The sequence below is a fragment of the Crocuta crocuta genome, unplaced genomic scaffold, assembly GCF_008692635.1.
Source record: "Crocuta crocuta isolate KB4526 unplaced genomic scaffold, BGI_CrCroc_1.0 scaffold1557, whole genome shotgun sequence".
Classification (NCBI taxonomy): Eukaryota; Metazoa; Chordata; class Mammalia; order Carnivora; family Hyaenidae; genus Crocuta; species Crocuta crocuta.
This window is the reverse complement of record NW_027530692.1, coordinates 37,870-59,084: the sequence shown is the minus strand read 5'-3', so window position 1 is coordinate 59,084 and position 21,215 is coordinate 37,870. Positions and strand designations below refer to the sequence as shown.

The 21,215-nt window shown below is 44.2% G+C and overlaps 1 pseudogene; it reads left to right on the top strand.

Annotated features, from left to right (window-relative positions):
* The window catches only part of LOC144235686 (centriole and centriolar satellite protein OFD1-like), a 28,340-nt pseudogene that overhangs the window by 1,038 nt on the left and 6,087 nt on the right, over positions 1-21,215 (top strand).

The following is a 21,215-nucleotide window of genomic DNA, read 5'->3' as shown; positions in this document are numbered from 1 at the left end:
TCTTCATACACGATGCAGGGCTCGAAACCACAAACCAGAGACCCAGAGTCCCACGCTCCAACTGAGCCAGCCAGTCACCCCTCCATTCTAATATTACATAGTGAACATTTTCCTGTGTCCTTTACAGTTCCTCGAAATCCTCATTTTCAGTGACCCCAGGCTTGTCTGTGAATGTGTGGGTTATTTACGTAGTAGGCCCTTGTTGAAGATTTATGTTCTACCTAGGTGTACACATTCCTTCAATTTGTAGCTCTCACTGTTTTGCCTAGGATAGGTTAAGAGTCATTACTGACCCAAAAGCATGAGCATTTTTAAGGCTCTTTGTATATGGGTCTCGTTTGAGAATAGAAAGATTGTAATAGTATATGTTCTGCCAGCAACTTGATAATGCTTACGCCTTCAGTGTTATGACACTTTTTTTTAACCCTTGGAAAACCTTTATTTTTATAATTTCTTTAAACATTTATTTATTTTTGAGAGAGCAAGAGACCGTGTGAGTGGGGTGAGGGGAGAGACATACACAGAATCAGAAACAGGCTCCAGGCTGATTTGGGGCTTAAACCCAGGAACAGCGAGATCATGACCTGAACTGAAGTTGGATACCCAACCACCTGAGCCACTCAGGTGCCCCAGAAAACCCTTATTTTAATATTCCTTCGATATTAATGAGGTTGCACATATTTTCTGGTTATTTATGTTTTCTGTGCATTGGCAACTCCTGTTCCTTGCCCATTTTTTTTTTCAGGGGTGTTTTCTTAACATTTAATAGGTCTTTTAATAGAAACTTAATCTTGGTTCCATTTTTTATAGCAATACTTTATTTCTGTGTTCAATTTTAATTTGGTTCTAAAAATCCTGATGCTAAAATTTTAATATGGCCAAATGTATTAGTAATTTCTTTTGTTGATGATTCTCTTTTCTCAGTTCTTATTCATTAAAAGAAAGAATATTCACTTTCTATTTAGTTTTTAAAAAGGCTTTTTTTTTTTTTACAGTTAATTCTTTAACCCACTTGGTATTAATTATAGTATATAGTGTGTTAAGATACTTTCTAATGTGGAATGGTCCTTAGATTCTTGGCCATGACCTATTTTCTTGAATTGTACTTCTGGATTCAATTTGAGGGTGTTTTATTTCATATCTATGGTCACCGTTCATTGGTTGTGATCTTTCCTTACCCTTTTTAAGCAATTGTTGTTTGGGTTTGGTATCAGCATTATGCTAGCCTTGTTCACTTTACAAATGTAGTGTAGAAAGACTTTCCTTTTTTGCAGCTGGCAGTAAGTTTCTGTTATTCTGTTAGTCTTCCCAATGGGAAGACAGATTTTTACTTGCTCAGTTCAGTGACTGGGGCTTGAGGGAGTTTTAATTCTTAAAATCCATTGAAATTTTTAGTGGCCTTATGTACATACCGTTTGGGTGTTTGAAAAGAATCTGTATTTGTGGTGAAGTACAAAGTCCGATCTCTTAAATGGAGTTTATCAAATCTTTTTCCTTACTTTGAGCCTACTCTGTTAACTTCTGAGAGAGTGGTACTGAGGATCGCAAGTCTCTTCTTCCCCATCCACAGTAATTGTACTTATATTGTAGGAACGTTAATTCTGAATGGATTACCCTCTTCACATTGGCTTCTGAAAAGCCCCCAACCAGATTGGCAATTCTTCTAGCAGGTGCTGGATGGCCTGCTTTTGTGTTGGTTGAGCTGGAGATTTATCTGTAGTGCCCTTTTTTTTTTTCTTTTTTTTTTCTACCCTAATTTTACTTTCTGCTTCTATTTCTCCTCCATTTGATCCTATTTCAATACTTGTGTGCAGGACACCCTAAGCCATTGTATTAATCAAGCTGGATCTAAATCTGTTACTCAGTAGGTTACAAATCTAATGAAATCACCTGTAGATTTTACTGGTGGAGGATGCGACAATTTCTCTCGTCCTGTATCCATTCATGAGCGGTGCCAGATGGGCCAGGCATGTCTGTCGTGTTCAGGATAAATGTCTGGTTTGACTGTAGTGTTGCAGGATTCTCGCTCAGAGAGTCGTGACACCGAGACTTTTCTTTCCAGGAAGCAACTTTATTTTGCCGGCACCGCTCCGTTGGGTTCGTACCCAAAAGAACTGAGCGGCCCACCCCATATGGCATAGGTTTTTTTATACATTTTCTATTTCTTTGTCTCCCATATATGGTAACATACGTAAACATGCAGTCTGATTAAGTTGTTTCAGTTTACAGGAACATGTGGGATGTAGGCAGCTGGACCCATATCTAGGTGACCTTGAAGTCTTCTCTCTTTTTCATTTTTTTTTCTTTCTCCTTAGGGAGGGGTTCCTACCACAATCCCCCCTTTAATGCTCGACCCCTCTATTTTGGGTCAAAGAGCATCATCCTGGCTTAGAGGTTTATATTTCCATAACATCATTACATGAGCAGCCGTTTTTCTCTCAACTTTAGTGTCAATGAGACGGGAGACTGATCGNTCTATTTCTTTGTCTCCCATATATGGTAACACACATAAACATGCAGTCTGATTAAGTTGTTTCAGTTTACAGGAACATGGGGGATGTAGGCAGCTGGACCCATATCTAGGTGACCTTGAAGTCTTCTCTTCTCTCTTCTTCATTTTTTTTTCTTTCTCCTTAGGGAGGGGTTCCTACCACAGTAGGACTTGAGATGTATACTAAGTCCTCTTCTAAAACGGGTAATGACATACTATTCTACCCTCAAGCTCAAGGATAGAAGTAGTATGAGAACTCCATTTGTTTCTTGTTTTCTATTCTATGAATTCATTAGGTAATTTTCCTGCTGAACCTCAGGAGTCTAAGTGGCACATACTTTTTTTTTCTTAATGTTTGTTTATTTTTGAGAGGGACAGACATGTCTAGGGTACAGGCAGAGAGAGAGAGGGAGACACAGAATCTGAAGCAGGCTCCAGGCTCTGAGTTGTCAGCACAGAGCCTGACGTGGGGCTCAAATCCATGAACCATGAGATCATGACCTGAGCAGAAGTCCGTTGCCTTAACCCACTGAGATACCCAGATGCCCAAAAGGTGACTTACTCTTAAGCTCAGCCCAATTGTATGTTTCCAGGTGATCTGCACAATAGGGGAGAACAAATACCCAGTAGTCTGAGTAATTTAGGGAATTTTGTTTAAACCCAAATGAATGTTAGTGTTAAAACCTAGAGAAATTGACCTACTTGAACCCTGATTTTCTCACTTAACAAAATGTGAGAATATTCCTGTACTTGAGTGTCTTGGTGTATTTACATCTGTATGTGGACATCTTATTAAGTTTTGGGGTTTACTCATTTGTCTCTTGCATATGTGATTCCCTTTGGGGAACTTTAACCAATTTATCCAATATGTTCATATTCTCCAACAGTCCGCAGAGAGGCGAGAAAGGGTCAGAATGTTCTCCTCTACTTGATAGCCTGGTAAAAAACTGCTGACCTGGGTCTGGGGGAAGTGAAGTTAGAATCTGCATGTGTTTGGGCTATCCACCAATTTAGCTTGGAAGCTGGTGTAAACAAGTTGTTTTTCCAGAACCCTGTGGGCTACTTGAGGCGCAGGTAAGACCATGTATAGGGGACGGCTCCTAATCTTGGGTCCTGGATCTAGAACCGTTCTGGAAATGAGGATTCTAATTCATATGTCAAAGCTGTATACCTCCAGCACAATGATTCTGCTGAAAATGTTCTCTCTTGCTTTATTTTCATTGTTTGAGGTAGATGCAACTCCGAAAGCAGCTGATTCAGGAATTGATGCACCTGTGTTGAACAGACAGTTACAGCCCTGGTCTGTTTCTGTGGAAGGGAACTCCCTCTTAATAGGCGCTTCTAACCCCTCTAGCGGCAGATCACTTGAAGAGATGTGGCTATGAGTATTCACTTTCTGTTTTCTTCCCAGAAACTGGGTTGGCCACAGAAAAGGTAGAGTGTTAACTCTTCTGTTTTTGAATTTTCTGTTACCAGAAAATTCTTTCTAAGCTAATACTAACTGCTGCATAATAGTTGAGCCTTCTTTGGCTAGCCAGGTCCATTTCTCCTTCATCTTGGAGTTCCCGTCCTACATTCGTTCTATAATGGAACAGAGTACTAAATTTGATGGTTTATTGTTACCCATGTCACGGAAGCTCCATTAGTCTTGGATAAAGTGGTGATGTGCAGAATCACTAACTGTTTTGGAGCTGGAGTTGGTCTTCTCATCCACGAAGTCCACTAAGACTCAGAGTTGCCCTTTGTATTGATGTTGGAAGCTTGTCACTGTACTGGCGACACTGCATGTGTCCTCTGTATTACGGACGAGGAACCAGCCTCAGTAGAGGTGGAGTAGTTTACTCTGGGTCACTTGATTTGTAAATAGTGATGCAGGGCAGTATTTCTAGATCTCTAAAATGTGCTTTTCTTACTAAGTTCAAGTCTCTTCAGATATTGATATTCCTTGGGATTACACCAGAGAAAGGAAGGATACAATTGTTTTTAAAAATCTGTGGAATGCTCAAATACTACAACACCTATTTCTATTTCTACCATTTTCCTGATTTCTGCTCAACAGGAATTGTAGAGAAATCTAGTCCCACTTGATTATTTTAAGGGCTGATACAGCAAACTGTCTATTGTTTTTAATTGCCATAATGTGTTAGAGCAGTTGAGGTTCTGAGCAAAACGGACCAGAGAGGAAGATGTCGCGTGTGCTCCCTGTTCCCACACGCGCACAACCTCCCCTCCCGGCAGCGTACGGTATTGCAGACATTTCTGCAGCAGAACCTACATGGTCCCAACTCTCACCTAGAGTCAGTAGTGTAACTGCTGGTCTTCTCTTTGTGTTTTTGCTCTTTATTTTGTCTGTAATTGTCTAAAAGTTTCATAGTCAGAAGTTTTAACAAAATAAGAACAGTGTTAGTGTTTGAAAATTTTCATATCCTATATCTATTAACCAGATTATATCAACATTAGTAGTTCTCTTCTTGTCAAATTTCAATATTTAAGTTTTTTCAATGTTTTTTTTTTTTTTTAATTTCTTTTTGAGAGGCAGAGAGAGACAGTGCGAGCAGGGGAGGGTCAGAGAGAGAGGGAGACACAGAATCTGAAGACCGGCTCCAGGCTCTGAGCTAGCTGTCCGCGCAGAGCCTGACGTGGGGCTTGAACCCACGAACCGTGAGATCATGACCTGAGCCGAAGTCGGACACTTGACCGACTGAGCCACCCAGGTGCCCCTGTTATTTTTTATTTAAAGTTTATTTTTGAGAGGGAGAGAGAGTGCACATATGCACAAGTGAGGAAGGGACAGACAGAGAGAGGAAGACAGAGAATCCCAAACAGGCTCTGTTCTGTCAGCACAAAGCCTGACATGGGGCTCAAACCCACAAATCGAGTCGTAAGATCATGACATCAGCTGAAGTCGGATGCTAAACCACTGAGCCACTCAGGTGCCCCTGTTTTTTTATTGTTTAAAGTAAGCTCTGTGCCTTACATGAGGCTTGAAGTCATCACCCCAAGAACAGGAGTCACATCTTCTACAGACTGAGCCAGCCTGGTTCCCTTAGGTTTCTAATTACATTTCACAGTTTTGCTGATTGCATGAGTAAGGTCAGTTACGTAATTGTTGCAGCAATAGTTAACCCAGCTTGTATACTTAAAGGTCTTTACTATAAAACGCTGCGCAGGATATTTTCTTTTAAGGAAAACGAATTGAAAACAAATCATACCAGTGTTCTGAAGGGAGTCCTACCAAATGTAGTAAATTGTAGTAGAAATACAGATTAAGAAAAGGTGCCCAAAATGTTTGTTTAAAACTATTTTAGGTATGCTTTTGTTAGTCATTGATGCAAAGACAGTAAAACTTGACATTTTGAAGCAGTGGTATTTTGAAAACTTCATTGCAGTTGAAAGACCCTGGAATTCACGCATGTATTCATTCGTTGCTTCATCAGATACCTGAGTGCTTGTAATCTTTAAGGCATTAATCATTTCTGTTAGACCCATTATCTTTTGATGTGAAGTATTTGGAGGTTAATTATGTGATTGAGAAAAATATTTTATCCTTGGGACTTGAAGAGGTTATCAACAGTATAAGAAAGCGCTTCAATTTTTACATTGTTAGCGTGATTCTTAAACTATAGGAATGTCCTAATTTATCATTTAAACATCAGTGTAAGGGAGAGAGGCAAACCATGAAAGACTCTTGAATACTGAGAACAAACTGAGGACTGTTGGGTATGGGGGGAGGGCACTTGTGGGGATGAGCACTGGGTGTTATATGGACACCAAGGTGACAATAAACTATTTGTAAAAATAAAAAAGTAAATAAATAAATGAACATCAGTGTAAAAATATGTCTACTCAGTTTTTTTCCTAAGGTATTTACTATGCAAGATCTATTACAACTCCTCAAAATCAACCCTGAATCCAGTCTCTACAAATTACTGGTAGGATTGTTTAGTTTTTATAACCTTTGTCTGTTAATTATTACTGAACAGTTGAATTAAGGTAAAATATTTTCTTTTATNAGAGACAGTGTGCACAAGCAGGGGAGGGGCAGAGAGAGGAGGAGACCCAGAATCTGAAGCAGGCTCCAGGCTCTGAGCTGTCAGACAGGGCCCGACATGGGGCTTGAACTCCCGAACTGTGAGATCATGACCTGAACTGAAGTCTGGTGCTTAACCGACTGAACCGCCCAAGCACCCTCTCAGTCTTTAAATAAATAAAATGATGTGTCTATTTTGACCAACGTAGATCACTTCTCCACATTTCAGTCATCTTAATTAGTTACTCTTAGATACTCAAAAAAACCAAACCAAAACAAACACTACAGACAGTAGCTGATAAAACCCTACAAATGATCTGAAAGCTACTTTCTATAAAGATCCCCCCTGTTGGGAACATTTCCACACACCCAACTAACAATGTTAAGGCTAGGTATCTTTTGTATCCTACATCTCCCTCTGTATAAAGTATAAATCTATAAAGTACAATTTACAGATTATTAACATTTGCTTAGAAAATGAAATACCTGGTTAGAAATAAGTATTACATAAATATTTTTTATTAAGTTGTGTATATGGGCCTGGTAAATCGCTCTAATTTTGACCCTGATAATAAGTGTCATAGAGGCCATTCCGTAACTGCTACGGGTACAGACCCTGGGCTAGACTTGACTACGGACTTTGTAGCATGAAGTTGAGCTGGTAAATTGCCTGTAATTTGTGTTCTTCAGGTCTCCCGAATACCCTGTAATGGGATGTAACGGCCCTTTTGTGTTGTTGTGCCTCTGGAGTTTGTCTGTCGGCAGCATTGCTACCATCCTCAGCCGGGCATCCATTTAGAACTTGGCATTCAGCAAACATTTGAGTGTTTTCTCTGCCAGCCATCAGTCTATGACTGAATTGCCCAGTGTCTTGGGGGTCCTGTTAGCAGAGGAGGTCTAGATCGGATCACAAGGCACTTTCGAGTGCCTGCGCAGTGGGGTGTCCTTACTGAAGGGCAGTATGGTGAGTGACCCTGTATGATGTATACCGAGGCAGTACTGTTGAATGTAAATTTCCCATAGCGATGGGAATGTCTATAGTTGTGCTATCTGATACGGTAGCCACTAGCCATATGTGGCTATTGGACAAATGAAATGTGGCTAACGGGAGTAAAGAACTTAATTTTAAACTCCCATGGCCACACATGAAGAGTGGTCATATTGGACAGCACAAGCCTCCAGTATATAGCAGGTATCTGTAGCTTAACTTTTTTGGAAGGAAACTTGGGGCCTGCAGGGATATTAAGAAATGGCATTACCACTTGGAGAAATGGGTGGTTCCTCCCAAAACTAAGCATAGTCTTAACATCCAACAGGATGCTTCTATGTTTTTACCCAACTGATTTGAAAACTTAGGTCCCCACCGATACCCAGATAGGAATGTTTGTAGCAGCTTTATCGTGACTGCCAGAAGTTGGAGCAATCAAAATGTCCTTGAGTAAGAGAATGGGTAACCAAGCTGTAGTGCATCCAGAGAGGGGAACAATAATGAGTATTTTGATGACGGTATTCTGCACTGTCCATGCAAAAATATAAATTATGTTTAAATGGATATTCTTAGTGAAGGAGCCGGTCTGTATCATATACTACATGATTTTCTATATATGATGTTCTGAAGAAGGCAGAACTGGAGAGCCGCTGAGTGTGCCAGTGGTTGCCAGGGGTTGGGAGGGATGGGGGTGTGTAAGGTTGAATAGGTGAAACACAGGGAATGTTTTAGGTGAATGTGTTTTGTGTGATAGTGGTAGGATCTATAGCACTTAATACTGGTCAAAGCCTGTAGAACCTCCTGGCACAAAGGGTGAAGCTTACTGATGCAAATATAGAAGTCAGGTGGCCCGGGATGGACTGCAGATAGTAACAAAACAGCCTGTCCTAAGCTCACCGGAGGGGACAGGGAAGAAAAGATGCTGAGCTTACCGACCTCGGAAATGAAGACGGTAAGACTGAAGGCAGAAGAAACTGCACCTAGGCAGTGTATTCGGAGTGATAGCTATTTCTCATGGGGGTACTGGTTAACAGCTCTGAAACCATTCCACGTGGATGCTGGAATTGGACCGAGGGGAGAGCCAACTTTCTCCCTGTTCGAGTGCGATTTTACAGATAAATGAGGAGAGGAGGCTCAAATGATCCATGTGGTAATGGTTGTTGGAGCCCTCAGTATGAGCTCAGGTTTAGCTTAATATAGTTGCAGAGGATACATAGAGAGCTCGATAGAGCTGTGTGTCTGCACAGGTTAGTAGAACACTCACATTTCCTTGTTCTGCAGGGCTAGAGGGCCCAGAAGCAAGGATCCCCCCAGTCACAGTGTGCACACCTAGTGCCCAGTTTGGAACACCAAGACTTGGTTTCCAAGGCCATTCCACAGTAAGAGGAACCAGAGCTCCCTGGAGCAATGGCTGATTCTAGGACTGGGGCATGGAGTATACAAGAGCCTGGAGTGCCTTCTAATGCCAGCCATGAGGAAATGCTTAAATAAAGGGAAAAAAGGCACTGTGAAGAAGCTCCAAAGGGCCAAAGCTCGAAGAGTTGAATGAATGAGACCGGAGCAGTCCTTTCCAAAGGGATATGTGGATGAGGAGGCGAGAGGAGACGTGGAGCTGGTTAGGGCCCGAGAGAAGTCCTGCAGACCTGGGAACCAGTGCCCGTGTGACACTGAGGGGGTAGGGCACCTCGCGAAAGATCATCTACTGCAGGGTCTCTGAGAACATTCCTGTGGCCTCTATCTTGTACGTAGAGGCAGAACAGATGCACCTGAGCAGAATAGTAATGGAATGTGTGCGGAGAGGACGCCAGCTAGGAGAAAAGTCAGGAGACGATCAGCGGATAAGCCAGAGAGGATGGCAAGCAATGAACGTGAAAGAGCAGAGTGTATATCTAATTAGAGGAAATGAAAACTAGATCTTAAAATCTTCATAAAAACTGGTGGGGGGAGGGGGAGGCCTTTAACTTGGTTCATGCAGAAAGTCCTTTCAACTGTTGGAAGACCCTAAAGCTTCTGATTTCTTACTCAAAGTGTATTTATTTTTGAGAGAGAGACTGACACACTGAGCCTGAACAGGAGAGGGGCAGAGAGGGAGGGAGGGAGACCCAGAATCCAAAGCAGGCTCCAGGCTCTGAGTTGTCGGCACAGAGCCCAATGCGGGGCTGGAACTCAGGAACCTTGCAGCTACCTGAGCTGAAGTCAGTCGCCTAACCAACTGAGCCACTCATGCCCCGAATACTGAAAACTTCTAAAATAATTTATATTCCTGGTTAAAAAAGAAGTTTTGAGCTATTCGGAAAGATAGGGTGGAAGGAAGGTGAAGATTGTTGCCTATGTTCTCTGATCTCCATTTCACTGATAACTATGATAAATACTTTGTTTGCCCTACCCGAATTTAGTTTGTGAATGTGCAGGTCTGTGTATAGGAGTAAAGCATGTCTACTCCTAAAATGGACTCCTACTGTAGATCCTGTTTTGCGGTGTACTTTATTCACCAATGTATCTTTATAACTGTGGCCTCAGACTAATTATTTTAAAGAAAGTGTTTAACCCCCATTGGTGGATATTTCCTTGTTTGACTGTGTTTTGCCGGTGGAGGCGGTTGTTGGGTGGAGTCCGCTGTGTGTGCCTCTGCAGGTCTAGCTGTGCACACTTACCGAGGTGGAATGACTCGGCCGGGGGTGGGCAGGTAGGTGCATTTGAACATAGGCAAACCCTGGCGTGCCCTGCCCGGTAAAGGGGCGTGCGTTTCCCCCACTCCCCTGGCAGCACTGACCGTGCAGATGGGCCTCATTTTCTCCCACTTCACTTGCTTGCACTTGGCAGCTACTGCGGGTTTTACAAATAGGTTTGTGGCAACCCTGGGTCCAGCAAGTCCATTAGTGCCATTTTCTGATGTGTCTGTCACGTTTTGGTAATTCTTGCAACATTTCAAACTTGTTCATTTTATCTTCCACATGGGGGGATCTGTGGTAGGAATCTTTGACGTCAGTAGGGTAATGGTTTTAGGGTACCATGAACCACATCTGTATTAGATGAAGAACTTCATTGATAATTGCTGTGTGTGTTCTCTGCTCTGCCAGGTTGCTGTTCCACCTATCCCCCCTTTCCCAGCCTCTGATGGTGTTGAATGTCGATTTTTTTCAGTAAATTTGTAATTGAGATGGAATAATACATAATGCAGAAATCAGAAATGCATAGCTTGATAAACCGTCAAAAAAATAAATACACCCAGGAAATCCCTCCCACCACAAGAGCTAAAACCATACAGCATCCCAGAAACTCCCTTTGTCTCCCGCCCGATCACCACACCTTCCCTATTACCCAGTCACAGTCGCTATTCTCCTGTCTGGCACCGTAGATTATTTTTGTCTGTTTTTCACACTTTATGTACAGTGGAGTCCTACAGTGGAATTCTGAGTATGGCTTCCTTCAACATTGATATTGATTCACACTATATTAGCATCGGTTTGTTCATATTAATTGATATGTATTCCATTAAATGACTGGTTACTTTTTATTCAAGCGTGATTAATGTGGTGTTCTGTTAGTTTCTCATCCATCCCCTGCCGCCTCCCCTCTGGCAGCCACCAGGTCTCTGTATTTGAGTCTGTGTCTTTTTTCTGTTTCTCTATTTGTTTCTTAAATCCCATGTGTCAGTTAAGTCCTGTGATAATTGTCTTTCTCTGACACAGTGCTTAGCGTTATGCCCTGCAGTTCCATCTGTGTTATTGCAAATGGCAAGATTTCATTCTTTTTTATTTTATTTTTATCTTTAATTCTTTAAAAGTTTTAAAGTTGAAGGAGAGAGCGTGAGCAGGGGAGGGGCAGAGAGAGAGAGAGACAGAATCCAAAGCAGGCTCTAGGCTCTGAGCTGTCAGATAACTTAACTGACTGAGCCACCCAGGTGCCCTGATTTCATTCTTTCTTTTATGGGTGAGTGATAATTCCAGTGTGTGTGTGTGTGTGTNACTCTGAGATCATGATCTGAAGTCACTTAGCCACCCAGGTTTCCCGATTTCATTCTTTTATGGCCGAGTGATCATTCCATTGTGTGTGTGTCCATGCGTGCACACACAAATACCACATATCCTTTATCCTGTCATCTGTTGACGGACACTTAACATTACTGCCATATCTTGGCCATTGTAAATAATGCTGCTGTAAAATATAGAGGTTCCTATGTCCTTTCAAATTAGTGTTTTTGTTTTCTTTATATATATACCCAGTAGTGGAATTCCTGGATCATATGGAAATTCTAAATTTTTTTTGAGTGAGCGTACAAGTCCATGTGAGCAGGGGAGGGACTGAGGGAGAGAGAGAATCCAAAGCAGGCTCTCTCACCCAGTGTGTAGCCCAGTGGGAGGCTTGATCTCACAACTGTGAGATCATGGCTTGAGCCAAAATCATGAGTCCGATGCTTAATCAGCTGAGCTACACTGGCACCCCTGTTTTTAATAGTTTTTAATTTTTTGAGGAACCTTCATACTGTTTTCCACAGTGGCTGTACCAGTTTAATTCCCACCAACAGTACAGGAGGGTTCCTGTATCTCCACATCCTCACCAGCATTAGTTTTTGGTGTTTTTGATTTTAGCCATTCTAACAGGTGTGAGGGAAGACCTCCTTGTGGTTTTGATTTACATTTCTGTAACGACAAGTGATCTTGAGCCTCTTTTCATGGGCCTGTTGGCATCCGAGTGTCTTTGGAAAAATGTATATTTGGGTTCTTAGATTGTTTATTTATCAGGTTGGTTTTTTGTGTTGTATATGTCCTTTTGTTGACAATTCTCTTTGCTGTGCAAAAGCTTTTTATTTTGTAGTTCTGATAGTTTTTGTTTTGGTTTCCTTTGGATGTCTCCTGCGGAGAATAGTACAGAAAAATGTATTGACAGTTATATCAGTGATATTACTGCCTATGTTTTCTTCTAGGTTTTTATGGTTTTCAGTGCTCAGATTTAGGACTTTAATTCATGTTGAGCGTTTTTTTATGTATGGGGTAAGAAAAGTGGTTAGTTTTATTGTTTTGCATGTAGCTGTCCAGTTTGCCCAACCCCATTTGCTGAAGAGACTGCTTTATCTCCCCATTGTGTATTCTTGCCTCCTTTGTTGTAGATTAATTGACCACATCCGCATGGGTGTGTTTCTGGGCTTGCTCTCCTGTTCCATTCATCTGTGTGTCTGGTGTCATGCCGGCACCTTACTGTTTTGAATACGACAGCTTTGTAGCGCATCTTGCAATCAGGGGTTGGGGGTCCCTCCAGCTTTGTTCTTCTTCCTCAAGGTGGTTTTGGTTCCTTGGGCATCTTTTGTGGTTCCGGATGAATTTTAGTAGTGTCTTAGTTCTGTGTGAAATGCTGTTGGTATTTTGATAGAGATTACATTGAGTCTATAGGTTGCTTTGGGTAGTAGGGACACATTACCACTAATGGTTCTCTCCGTCCACGAGCACAGAGTATTTTCTGCTTGTGTCGTCTTCAGTTTCTTTCATCAGTGTTGTAGAGTTTTCACAGTATAGGTCTTTCAGATCCTTGGATAAGTTTATTTCTAGGTGTGTTATTTTTGGTGCAGTGGTAAATGGCTTTCTTGGCTACTTCATTATTGTTGTATAGACATGCAGCAGATTTTTGTAGGTTAATTTTGTATCTTGTGACTTTACTGAATTTTTAGCAGTGCTAGTGGGTTGGGTTTTTTTGTTTATTTTTTGTTTTTTTTTTTTAGTGGCATCTTTGGAGTTTTCTGTACATATTATCATGTCATCTGCAAATAGTGATGATTTTACTTCTTCCTTACCAATTTGGATGGGTTTTTTGTCCACTGGCTGTGGCAAGGACTGCCAGTACCATGTCGAATAAAAGTGGTGAGAGGGGACACCCTTGTCTGTCCTCATCTTGAGGAGAAGCTCTCAGTTTTTTACCGTTGAGTAATATCTTACTGTTTTTTAAATATGACCTTTATTTAAAAAATTTTTTTTAATTGAAATTAACATAGCGTGTAGAAATTATTTCAAGAGTAGACCCAGTGAGTCATCACCTGCGTATAACACCCAGTGCTCATCCCAACAAGTGCCGTCCTTAATGCCCATCCCCCACTTAGCCCATCTGCCCACTCTTCTCCCCTCCAGCAACCCTCAGTTCTCAGTCCTTAAGAGTCTCTTATGTTGGGGCACTTGGTGGCCCAGTTGGCTAAGTGTCCCATGCTGGATTTTGGATAAGGTCAGGACCTCCCTGTCATGAGATCAAGCCCCACATTGGGCTCTGTGCTGAAGGTACGGAGCCTGCTTGGGATTCTGTCTCCCTCTCTCTGCCCCTCACCCCACTTGCGCCATGTCTCTCTCAAAAATAAACATTAAAAAAAAAGTCTGGGAGTGCCTGCGTGGCTTGGTCGGTTGGTTAAGCATCTGACTCTTGGTTTCGGCTCTGGTCATAATCTCATAGTTCGTGAATTCCAGCCCTACATCTGGCTCTGCACTGACAGTGTGCAGCCTGCTGGGGATATTCTCTCTCTGCCCCGCTCACACTTTCGCTCTCAAAATAAACTTTAAAAAAAAAGTCTCTTATGGTTTGCCTCCCTCTATTTTTACCTTCTTTTTCCTTCCCTTCCCCTATGTTCATTTGTTGTGTTTCTTAAATTCCGCATGAGTGAAATCATATTGGACTCTCTCTGACTGACTCATTGTGCTTAGCATAATGCACTCTAGTTCCATCCACGTTCTTGCAGATCTCAAGATTTTATTTTTTTGATCTCTAAGTAATATTCCATCTTTTTAATCCATTCTTTCAGTTGATGGACATATGGGCTCTCTGCATAATTTGTTGAAAGCACTGCTATAAACATTGGGGTGCATGTGCCCCTATGCATCAGCATTTTTCTATCCTTTGGATAAATACCTAGTAGTGCAGTTACTGGGTCATAGGGTAGTTTAATTTTTAGTTTTTTTGGGGAACCTCTGTTTTCTAGAGCGGCTGCACTAGTTTGCATTCCCACCAACATGTTTATATCTTGTTTATTTGATAGACTTTTTTGTATGTAAACTTTGTCCATGTCTTGTCTGATTTTTCCATTTTTTCCTGACGTGTAAGAGCTCTCTGATATTATCAAAATTACTCCTCTGTCTCCATATCCTTGTAAATATTTTTTCCCAGTGTATCACTTGTGTTTTGACTTAATTTCATGCCATATAGATTTCTAATTCTTAACATTGTTAGATTGATAAATCTCCTTACGGGTTCTAGGTTTTGTGCCGTGTTAGCAAAGGCCATTCCTTAGAAATTATTCTTAAAAGATCTAGAATGTAAGAAAGGGTAATGTTTGAAGACCAAGATCATAGTAACAGGGTTGATGGAACTGTTGAAGCAAAATAGTTACGTGGCAAAACTATATTACATGCTTTGTGTCTCGTAGGTATTCTCCTTCAGTTTTTAAGGGAAGTGGCCGAATATCACTAGCCCCGAGGCAGCTGTGATATGGAAACGCAGACAAGTTCAACGTTTCCTGGCAAAGACTGGGTTGGTACATGTAGCTTTGTTTCAGAATTTTAATTGTTCCGTCTTCTCCCCAAATGAAGGAAATGAGCTGACTGGCTGTGTGTGCTCCCTGCCTGGGAGGGGTGGGACCTGCGGGCGGCACAGGTGCCCACCGCCTCCGGAAGCCTTGCAGGATGCGACCTGAGCCGCTCACTGCGCTGCGTGTTCCCTCTCCACAGGCCCGCGCTCTGCTCTGTGTGTGGGGTTCAACCTCTTGTGCCTGGGAGGTTCTTCCCTGTGTCTCCTCTCACTTGAGTTCACAGCCGCTGAGTGAGGAGATCCTTGACCACTTGCACAGCAGAGAACTAGAGAAGATGGCGGCATAGCCGTTGTTTAGAGTGGGGTAGACAAGGGTGCCCAGAGGCAGCGCAGCTTGGAAACAGTCTGGGTCAGAAGTGGTGGTAGACTCCGCTTTTTTTTAAAATTAAATTTAAATTAAAAAAAATGTTTGTGTTTGAGAACGAGAGCATGAGAAGGAGATGAGCAGAGAGAGAGAGGGAGACACAGAATCCAGAGCAGGCTCCAGGCTCCTAGCTGTCCACACAGAACCCGATGCGGGGCTTGAACTCACAAACTGGGAGATCACGACCTGAGCCGAAGTCAGATGTCTAACCGCCTGAGCTGCCCAGATGCCCCTAGAGTCCAAATTTTCTAAAATTATGTGATGAATCCATTTCTTGGCCCCTCCTGAGTCTTAAGGAGTAATAGTACTTCTAACCTGTAAGAAGAGAAGTCTATAATTTTTAGGCCTTTATTTTGGCCTAGGTTTTATTCCACTGGGAACATGGTATATGTTTGCTCTAGAGAGGTGCTGTCCGGTACTAGGAGCACGTGTGTAATTGTTAATTTTCTAGTAACAATGGGATGTGGGGAGGGAAGCTGAATTTAATATATTTTACTTAACCAACTATGTCCAAAATACACCAACATGTAATCAATATAAAAAACATTAATGAGGTTGTTTTACGTAAAATTTCTATACTCTGTCCTTGAAACTGGGTGTGTCTTTTAGACTTAGAGCACCTCTTGGTTCAAACTGGTCACAACATTTCATCTCCTCAGTGGCCACCTGTGGTCAGAGAGTCCTGTAGTAGACAGCACAGTCATAAAGCATTTGGAAATCCAGAAAAATACATGGAAAACCTGTTGAAAGTGCTGTGAAGAGATGGACACAGCCGCTGTTTCTGGGGCATCCTTGCTGGTGGCCTGGTGCTCCCTGTGACTAAGCAGGTCCAGCTGTGCAGGGGGCCTCACAGGTCACATTGCTGTGCGGCTGTTAGGGGGAGGGGAAGGGGTTGATGGGCATGGAGAAGGGCGCTTGTGGGGATGAGCACTGGGTGTTATATGGAAACCAACTTGACAATAAACTATTTGTAAAAAAATAAAATGGTGATATATTAAAAAAAATAGGGTACCAAGATCAGTGGTTAGTATAAACTCTCTTGGAAGCTATACTCCAGAACCTTATTAGACGTCAATAGCCAACTCCTCTGACCCTGAAACTCTGGAAATTATAGATAAACAAGGCCTAGACGATGAAAAACAATGAAAAACAATGAAATCTGGCCATGTGTAGCAACATGGATGGACCTTGAGGGTGTTATGCAGAGCGAAATAAGTCAGGCATAGAAGGACAAATATCATATGTTTGCATGTATAGGAGGATTAGGAGGAACTTAACTGAGGAACAAGGGAGAGAAGAAGTGGGGAAATGGTGGGGGAAAGGGAGAGAGGCAAACCATGAGAGACTCTTGAATGCTGACAAAAACTGAGGACTGATGGATGTAGGGGGTGGGGGGGATGGGCATGGAGGAGGGCACTCATGGGGATGAGCACTGGGTGTTATGTGGAAACTAATTTGACAATAAACTTATTTGTAAAAAAAACCCACAAAAACCCTGCAATCTGGGTTTGCTTTTTTGGGCCTTTAGTTGCGTCTGGAAAATGGGGCTCCTCAGAAGCACCAGCCTGGTAGGGGTGGCCTGTGCACAGGTGCAGCTGGATGTGCTCCCTCCTGCCCCAGCGCTTGGGCCAAGGGTGACTTCTGTTGTTGTGGTTCGGGTCTCCTTGGAGAGAAACAGATGGGTCAGAGGACCTTCATTAAATCGTGGCGCCCAGCCTCAGGCCACCTGGCGGCCTTTACCTAGGGCTGTAAAGTCACCGCGCGCACGCTGGTGTTTCTGTTCCATTTTCAGCTTGAGTTAGAGTTGGTCAGAGCCCAGTCTTTGGCAATAACCAAGGAAAACCACCTGCTGAACAGAAAGGTGAAAGAGATGAGCGACTATTGGCTACTGAAAGAAAGGAAACTGGAGCTTCATGCGCAAAATAAGTTACTTTAGCAACAGGTGGGAGAGACCAGAAATGATAATTTGAGTCTCCTAAGTCGTAAGTCTTTTTGTCTTATTTCCTGATTGACCTGGGTTTGTGATGGATGCTGGCTCAGTATTTGGGAACTGCTCTGTCCTGTAAGGGAGGCTTCAATTGGGAAGATTTGATAAAATTACGATTCTTGGGTTGAAGGTACTTTCTTTTCACTTGATACTGTGAAATTGTGTCACTGAGCAGAAGTTTTAAACTGTATAAATAAATGTGCCAGTCCTTGGCTCCCCTTCCCTCTGACTACTGGGCGGTTTCGGCCAGTGGGGACACACTTCGGGGAGTGTATGGAGGGAGGGAAGAGTGAGGTTGAGGAGGCTGTGATCCTTCCCCAGCTCCTCCCACGCAGTAGCTGTGCCCGGGCCAAGACTCTCAGTTCTCTGTTTGCTGGTGCTCCCCACATGTGGGAGTCGCTCCCCACATGTGGGAGTCGCTCCCCGCCTGTGCCTCCAAGCCCAGGCCGAGGAACGGTGACAGTAGGGCGCCAGTGCTAGCCTGGGGAACTGCACCATCTGTTGTGGCTACCCGACGTGAGTTTCTTTTTAAATGGTCTTCTGATGACCCGAATTGGAGACACCATGTGCTTTCTGCCTGGACCACCCTGAGTGCTGCCAACACATGCACAGGTTGGATTGCACCTCGGGATGGTCGTTGGCAGGGTCAGACACAGGTTTTTCCTGTGCCTTCTGTGCAGGGTGGTGGCCTTTCACGTTAATTTCCGGATTTGAAAGAATTTTTATTGGGAGTAGAAGCCTGGAGAGTCATAAAGTGTACGATCACGTCCATTAGATTCTTTTGTTCTGGGGCGCCTGGATGGTGCAGTTGGTTAAGCGACTAACTCTTGATTTCAGCTTAGGTCACGATCTTGTAGTTTGTGAGTTCGAGCCCCACGTCAGGCTCTGCGCTGACAGTGCAGAGCCTGTTTGGCATTCTTGGTTTCTCCCTACCTCTCTGTCCCTTCCATGCATGTGCACATGTGCTCTTGTTGTCTCGCGCTCTCCAAATAACTAAAATAAACTTTAAAAAATTTTTAAAAAGTAATCATTCGGTTCTGAAGTTTGTGAGTCAGGATTGCCCTTAATACAATTAATATTAGTTGTGTAAAAGAAAGGGAAAAACAACGTAAAGCCTCTTGAGCCCTTTTTGTTAGGTGAACTGAGCAAACTTGGCATTGGTGACGAGCAGGCTTTTTTTCTTACCATCACAGACCTGTCTCAGCCATCTCCAGAGCTGGCAGCTTTTCAGAAAGAACTAAAGAAAGCAGAAAACGTTACTGCATTCGAGATGCACAAGCAGGTCCTGCAGAAGCAGCTGCAAAGCGAGGTGAACATTGCCCTGCGCTGCCCCCACCCCCTGGGTGGCAGGGCAGGTGGCTCCGTGGGCCTGGAGACTGGGTGTTCACCATGGTGGCGTCAGAAACGGGCCCCCGGTGTGCTCATTCCTTCCCCGTGTTCCTTCTCCTCTGAGAAGGCTCTCGAGCGATCGTGTGGCCTTAGATCCTGATAGTAATAAAACCGAGAGGAAAGTCACCTCCCCTGAACACACAAGGTCCGGGTCCTGGCTGTGCCCACCGGTCAAAGTAGCTCTTGATTCTCCCCTTGTGACTCAACAATGACGACTCTCTCTTTCTTATGCCTACCTCCTGCCAGCTGTGCGAGACCAGAGACAGTAGCTGGAGAACGTGTTAGTGGGTTCTGTTGTTGTTGCGTGGGCGCCCTGGGGTCGGCGGGTGTCAGGCTGCTGAAATTGGCAGAACCAACAAAGAAAATCAGCAGGTGAGAGAATTGTTGCTTTTGAAGTAATTGTGTGATTTGTTTTCCATTGATTTCTTTTCTTCCTCTGAATCTTTGCAGATCGAACATTCTGCACAGCTGAAGGCCCAGGTACTTGATTACGACGACTCGGTAAAGAGGTTAACTATACGGTTAACCTTGCCGACTTGAAATTGCAACTGAAACAAACCCAGACAGGTTAGACATGCTGAACCTGTGTGTGTATGTGTGTGTGTGTGTGTGTCTGTGAGAGAGAGAGAGAGAGATTGAGAGAGAGAGAGCGCGCACGAGAGAGAGCACTTTCTGATGCTTGTGAAAACGTCATGATGATTATTCAGTGAAGTTGTAGTTCTCATAGTAGGAAAAGCTGTAGAAATAGGTGTCCCCTTAGAAAGGAAAACTCCTGTCTTGGGCATCTAGGGGGCTCAGTTGGTTTAGCGTCCGACTTCAGATTGAGTCATGGTCTTGCGCTTTGTGGGATCGAGCCCCATGTCAGGCTCTGTGCTGACAGCTCAGCCTGGAGCCTGCTTCAGCTTCTGTGTCTCCCTCTCTCTACGCGTCCCTAACTCGTGTTTGCTTGCTCTCTCAAAAATCAATAGACTTTAAAAAATNGAGAGAGAGAGAGAGAGAGAGAGAGAGAGACAGCGTGAGCAGGGGAGGGTCAGAGAGAGAGGGAGACACAGACTCTGAAGCAGGCTCCAGGCTCTGAGCTGGCAGTCAGCACAGAGCCCGACGCGGGGCTCGAACCCATGAACCGCGAGATCATGACCTAAGCGAAAGTCGGACGCTTAACCGACTAAGCCACCCAGGCGCCCCATAAGTAAAACTGTTTTAAGAATACCAGCCAGGCCATCAGCTCAGGTGACCTTCTCCCATGGATGCCCCACAGCTTGGGGACAGCCTCCTGCTCCTAGTAGGAAAGGAGTGGTAGTGACACAGGAGTCCCCACATTCACCCTGAACCGAGGCTGTCCTTTTTGTTCCCCTGATACTAAGACCAGCTGATGCTTCAGTGGGTTGACATGTTCCTTGGCAGTTGAGTGTGTGCGAAAACCAGGGCACCAAGCAAACCACACTGCTGCTAGCGGGATCGGAAAACGGTCTTGTCTTTCGGATCCCAGTTTTGAACTTGTCCTTTGACCTTGGGCACAGCCCTTCAAACTTCCCTGGGCCTCAGTTGCCGCCTCCGTAACAGGGCCGATAATACCTGCCGCGTCTCGTGACTGGAGGGGACAGTGCCTGGGACACCACACCCTGCAGGAATGGTGACTGCCTTCGTCGTGTTCCTCGGTGTCACTGCCACGCTGCTGTGTGCCCCTTCCTACCTCCTGATGCCTCCTAACAAGGGCACCGCAGCTTACCTTCCTTCTTGAGCCACTTTGCAGCACCAAGCCGGTTTCTCCGTGTTGGCGGCTGACGTGGGTTCTCGGTTCCTGGTTCTGAACCTTCCTCAGTTCTGCCTGCGCTCTGTCCTGTCTGGCCCTTGTCCTTTCTCCGCACCCTGGTTCCCTGTGGGCGCACTTCTGCCCTCCTCGTTCCTCAGCTTCTCTCGGGAGTTCTGTCAGCCGAACACCCCAGCGGGACTTCCTGTGACTTCCTATCCCGGAAAATAGTTGAAGAAGGTGGAACCTTTTGAACATGGCATCGCCCGTGGCCAGGGCCTGCCATACAGGGGGCCAGCGTCCCCGGCTGGCAGCATGGTGCTGGGAAATATGGGTGNCCCCAGTCCCCTCCTCTCCTCACCCCCGCCACCACCATAGTAGGACGGGAGCGGTGCGTGAGCGCCGCCTGCAGCCCTGTACTGACTGTGGCAACTCGTTCCCTGATGGGAAACTCGGGCTGTGCGCCAGGGCTTCTGGGTTTTGCCACTACCCTGGAGGTTCTGGGTGGCGTCCCGCAGCGACGCTCCTTCGCGATTTTGTGATGGGATGTCTGAATTTCCACACCAGGTGGAATAAAGATTGTAGATGGGTCGATAATCCGCGCACACCAAGTTCCTCAACCAGGTGAATGGAGGCCTGGTTGGGCTTTGAGGTCA